This window comes from Dendrobates tinctorius, unplaced genomic scaffold (assembly GCF_039654945.1).
Source record: "Dendrobates tinctorius isolate UK_male_01 unplaced genomic scaffold, ASM3965494v1 ptg000100l, whole genome shotgun sequence".
Classification (NCBI taxonomy): Eukaryota; Metazoa; Chordata; class Amphibia; order Anura; family Dendrobatidae; genus Dendrobates; species Dendrobates tinctorius.
The window spans coordinates 4,553,328-4,559,218 of NW_027361768.1; the positions used below are offsets into that span (position 1 = coordinate 4,553,328).

A 5,891-nucleotide genomic window follows, 5' to 3' on the forward strand; every position below is an offset into this window, starting at 1 on the left:
ACAGGAACCCACACCTGTTTGGTGAAGCACACGCATGCACACTCCCCCACAAGAATGTTTATCAAGACAATAAAGACAAGTATTATTCCATCAGCCAGATCCGCATTTGAAGTGGACTGAACCATACAAGCAACATAAGTAATAGTAGCTAGGCACCAATCAGGGTGTATACTAGTTGGCCCTAGATCAGGGTGTCAAGAAAGACACACATAGTGCACCGGTGCTACTGTATCAAAGGGGCAGCGCTTAATGAGATGTTCACCTAGATCTATACACTCAAAAAGGTAGTGGTCAAAAACGCCACACCAAGATGTCATATAGAACAGCAACAGTATGGAGCGCATTAGAGTTGATCTAAAACGACGGAAGACCGAACATCGTTATAATGACAAAAACGGAAAATCCCAAAGAAAAAAAGGGGCTGGGATCTGAAACCCAGTTAATGGATTTTATAGCAACGCTAAATGAGAATTGTTGGAACATCAGGCTTACCTGCACCTTCTCTTCCAGCTCGGTGGATTTTTTGGATCTTAGGATTGGAGTGTGCCAAAATCGCATTACTACAACGCTGTTCCGTAAAACAACGGCAACTAATAACGTATTACACTTTGAGAGTTTTCACCCTGCACATTTACGCAAGGGAATCCCGAAAGGACAATTTATTCGCATTAGGAGAAATTGCAGCTGTACGGAAGATTTTTTGAGGGAATCACGACAATTATCCAACAGATTTCGTGAGAGAGGGTATCCAAGGAGGATTGTATCTGGGGCCTTTGAGTTTTCCAGGAACAGACCCAGGGAGGAATTCCTCAATCCACGGGTAAGGGGAGTGCGCAATCGAGTTAGTCTCATCACGAGATTCCACAATCAGTGGAATGATGTTTACCAAATTCTTGGGAACAATTGGGGCATCCTGTTGAGTGACTCTAAGTTACGTCGCTTTATAGATGAACGCCCAAGTGTGGTGGCTAGAAGGGCGCAGAACCTTAAGGATATTCTATCCAATAGCCATTTCAGACGCCCAATTACCAAGATTCGTACTGGTAATGACACTAGGGGTACGTTTCCATGTGGGGACTGTTCCATCTGTCCTCGAATTTTGACTAACAGATTTTTGTCGGCGCTTTGTCTGCCCTCACAGATACAGCCGAAGGCGTATTTCAACTGCCGTTCTCGCAACATGGTCTACGCCCTGGTTTGCGGATGCAAGAAATTGTATGTGGGGCAGACAACGCAGGAACTACGACGCAGGACACAGCAGCATCTCTCGAATATTATGACAGCAAGGGCTGACAGAGGTAAGGGGAAACCGCTGACCTCTGTGGCCACCCATTTTCTTGACAACCATGGTGGCTCCCCTGACTCCCTTAGGGTTATGGGTCTGGAGGGGGTTCGTGTTAACATTAGGGGGGGTAACATCTCAGAAGAACTCCTCCGGCGGGAAGCGAGATGGATATATGACCTGGATTGCCTTTCACCACGTGGTCTTAACGAGGAGCTGCTGTATAATGGCTTCTATAAGAAACTATAGATTGGGCTGTTGCATCTCATTTACTAACTTTTTCTGCCGCCCTTTTTTTGTTCTTCCTCCCCCAGGTTTTAGGTCCGGGATTTCCCTTATACTGGAGCCTGTGACTGCTCTCGGGTTTTGGATTTTCAATTCTCCTTTATGTGGCTGTCTTCTAGCAATACTCCCTTGCCATGATGCTACAATTCACCCTGTGAAAAAAGAAAATCTTATGAGAGAAAAAATCATGAGGACTGCATTATAACGTGGCTGCTTCCCCCCCCCCCCTTTTTTTCTTTGGGATTTTCCGTTTTTGTCATTATAACGATGTTCGGTCTTCCGTCGTTTTAGATCAACTCTAATGCGCTCCATACTGTTGCTGTTCTATATGACATCTTGGTGTGGCGTTTTTGACCACTACCTTTTTGAGTGTATAGATCTAGGTGAACATCTCATTAAGCGCTGCCCCTTTGATACAGTAGCACCGGTGCACTATGTGTGTCTTTCTTGACACCCTGATCTAGGGCCAACTAGTATACACCCTGATTGGTGCCTAGCTACTATTACTTATGTTGCTTGTATGGTTCAGTCCACTTCAAATGCGGATCTGGCTGATGGAATAATACTTGTCTTTATTGTCTTGATAAACATTCTTGTGGGGGAGTGTGCATGCGTGTGCTTCACCAAACAGGTGTGGGTTCCTGTGTTTCAATAAATTGCTGTTACACTTATAAATGCTATTACCCATAAATAATTAACTTAGTGCCCATCTTGCTGCAGTGTGTTTCTGTGGGATACACATCCCCCACAGGTTTTGAATGTGTACTATTTTAACATTTACTCATCATGCTGCAAGGGTGTTTACGCATATGTATGTTTGATACTTTGCTTGCCCTCTCATCATGGCCATCTAAGGGTTGAATTGCGCATGCGTGTGATTCGCTAATCTTATGAGACGTTGACCCTTGATGGACGCTGATAGCGCTCACAAGATTGGTTGTGGTTATCCGTTTGACCGTACTGCGCAGGCGCGGGAGACTCCAGTCTCATGAGACTTCAACCTATATGCTTTGGTTGCCACGCGACGGCGCCTGCGCAATAGATATGTGTCAACCTGTGAGGTCACATCCGCCTTCATGATTCTCCCTGCACGCGCGGGATACTCTAGTCTCATGAGACTTCAACCTATACGCTCTGGTTGCCGCGCGACGGCGCCTGCGCAATAGATACGTATCAAGCTGTTAGGTCACATCCGCCTTCATGATTCTCCCTGTACGCCGCCAGCCGTCACCTGGTTTGGATTTATTTGTGATTTCTCTGACTTAAATAAGCGGCGCTTAGAGGCTGTAATAGCACTCACCTTGAGAAAGACACCTAGCGGTGTCGGAACGCGTGGGTCCTTGTATACCGCGGTGGCTGCTGGCACAATACACAGACGCTGGGGCGACCTTTGACTGGACTTACTGACTGTGCCTTTGGGTGATGTATTTTATGCCTGTTTGGGATCTTCAATTGCCATACATTACTAGCCCTCCTCCACTTTTTTTGGGCTACTGACTTTATTCTATGGGGAGTTACATCTGTTATTCATATTCCTCATATTAGATACATTTTTCAAGCATTACAGGGCTCCTTTCAGGAAGGTTTGATTGATATTCTGGGTTATGTGCTATGCACTTTACATGTTGGTATAGGATCTTATTGAACTGGCCAGTCATCAGTGTGTTGTTTTCGTCTCCATCATATTGTCTGTATTATATGTTATGATATTGAGAACGTTATTATTCGATATTGGTGCCTTTACATTCTGCAGCCAGCGGTCTACATGTTGATCAGATTTTTTTAATTGTTTTTATGTGTGGTGTTTTTTGCTGCTTCCTTGCTGCTTTTTGTATTTCATAATAAAAATTATATTTTTATAAATACTTGGTTTTGGCGTGGCGATCCCACATTTATGCATAGTCCCTTTCTCTTTTTTGTACAGTGTCTTTCCTTTCCTTTCTAGTTAGTTTGGGCCCCATCGTTTGCTCAGCCTATTTTCCTGCCTGTGCTTGTGCCTTCATCTTGTTTCACCGTCAATACATGTGTGGGGGCTATCTATTCCTTTGGGGTCTGCTCTGGGGCAGATAGTTTTCCCCTTTTCATGCTTCAGGCTTATTTAGTCCTCCAGCTGTGACAAAGCATCTAGGAACATCGTAGGTACGCTCCACGGCTGCTGCTAGTTGTGTGGTAGGATCAGGGATCTGCTATCTGCATAGATACCAACCTCTCTGGTTTTCTGTGACTTAGCTTGCTTTGCTTTTTTCTCCTCGGTGACCCATTCATAACAAACCCCGTCCTCTAGAGACACCGCTGAGACTTCACATGCCGCTGTTGTCGGTGCCACCGTTGGAGAACCATAACGCTGCAATCAAGACTACATGTCAGGATCCTGTCAGCGCTGGCATGCAGCCTTCGCTGAGCAGGGACTCACCCGCACTGTAGGGGGACCCGAGGTTAGGTACATCCGGAAAGTACAGATACACAGGACCTGTGGACACTGAAGTTAGCAAGCAGTCACAGGACCTACGGTCCTGTGACTGCAAGGGGGCGGGGCTTAGCATACTGCTTTCAGAGATGGCAGGACACTATACAGAAATACTCAGAGTCAGGCAAAACAGAGGTCATACACAGAGATATCAGTAAACTATCAGGGATGAGACAGAACGGATAGTCAGGGCCAAGCAGGGGTCAAAACCAAACAGACATAGAAGGTAACAAGCAGAATCCAAAGCAATATCCAGAGAACAGACCGAGTCATACACAGAGAATCAAGCAACCAGAACACAGCACAAACACACTCGGGTCACCACACTATGCCAAGGGTGAAAGTATAACTGACGGGGGATGGGAGCTTCCTGAGGCTATAAGAAGCTTTCCCAGCACCAATGATAGGCCACCATAATAGGTCCCAGGTGTGCAGGTAAGAGTCTGCACTGAGATCAAAACATTAACCCCAGAAGTGCCGGTCACCCAGCACTGGTATCATGATAGTACCCCCCTCTCAACGGGGGGCCTTTGGACCCCCAGGCTTGCCCGGGTACCTAGCATGGAAAGCCCGAACCAGGCGATCCGCATGCATCAACCGAGCCGGCACCAATGACCTGTCCTCCGGCCCATACCCCTTCCAATGAACTAGGTACTGTACTGACCGCCGTACCAAAGTAGAATCTACGATGTGACCAATCTCATATTCCTCATGTCCCTCAACCAAAAGCGGAGGAGCAGCGGACTCGGATTCACCCCGGACTGCTTCAAAAGGCTTCAGTAGAGATCTATGAAAGACGTTAGGGATCTTGAAAGAGGGTGGAAGGCACAGTCTGTATGCTACTGGATTGATTTTTTCCACAATCTTGTACGGGCCAATGAATTTGGGGCCCAACTTGGCTGACGGAATCTTTAGCTTAATATTGCGCGTGGAGAGCCAAACTTTCTCTCCAACCTGAAACATGGGACAAGGTGGTCGTTTCCTGTCCGCGAAAATCTTTTACCTGCCTTGAGACCTAGATATAAGCCGCTGGACTTCTGCCCATGTATCTTTTAACCGCTGAACAGAGTCCTCAGCCCCGGGACACCCCGAATCCAGATGAGAAAACTCACCAAAATGAGGACTGAACCCATAGTTGATCAAGAAAGGGGACATACTAGTGGATTGACTCACCCGACTATTGAAGGCAAATTCAGCCAACGGCAATATATCGCACCAGTCATTCTGTCTAGCAGAAATCAGACATCTGAGGATCTGTTCCAGAGACTGATTAGTACGTTCCGTCTGACCATTACTCTCAGGATGGTATGCAGATGAAAAGGACAGGGATATCCCTAATTTTTTGCAGAAAGCACGCGAAAACTTAATCACAAACTGCACACCACGATCAGACACCACATTCAGGGGTACCCCATGCAATTGGACCACATGCTGCACAAACAATCTGGATAAGGTCTCAGCAGAAGGTAATGCGGACAGGGGTACAAAATGAGCCAGCTTTGAAAATCTGTCCACCACTACCCATACCACCATATTTCCCCTGGAAGAGGGAAGATTGGTAATAAAATCCATGGACAGGTGGGTCCATGGTCTTTCGGGAACATCCAAGGGCATCAGCTCCCCCGCCAGCCGGCAATGGGAGCTTTTAGAATGAGCGCAGACCCCACAACCAGAAATGATTTTTTTTTATATCAGAACCAAGGGTAGGCCACCAGAAGATCCTAGCCACCGCCAGTCATGTGGCTAATATACCAGGGTGAGCACACAACTTGGATTCGTGGAACTCTTGCAAGAGTTTAAGGCGAAGTTGCTCTGGGACAAACAACTTGCCCCCTGGCTTTGCCGCAGGAGCCAGCG

The 5,891-nt window shown here is 46.7% G+C and overlaps 1 long non-coding RNA gene across 1 annotated transcript; it reads left to right on the forward strand.

The window, feature by feature from the left end:
- Positions 1 to 528: 528 nt before the first annotated feature.
- Positions 529 to 2,273, forward strand: LOC141099671 (uncharacterized). Its single transcript, XR_012234503.1, has 3 exons — positions 529 to 820; positions 1,142 to 1,298; positions 1,597 to 2,273. It is a non-coding gene; the product is annotated as an uncharacterized lncRNA (long non-coding RNA).
- Positions 2,274 to 5,891: the final 3,618 nt, after the last annotated feature.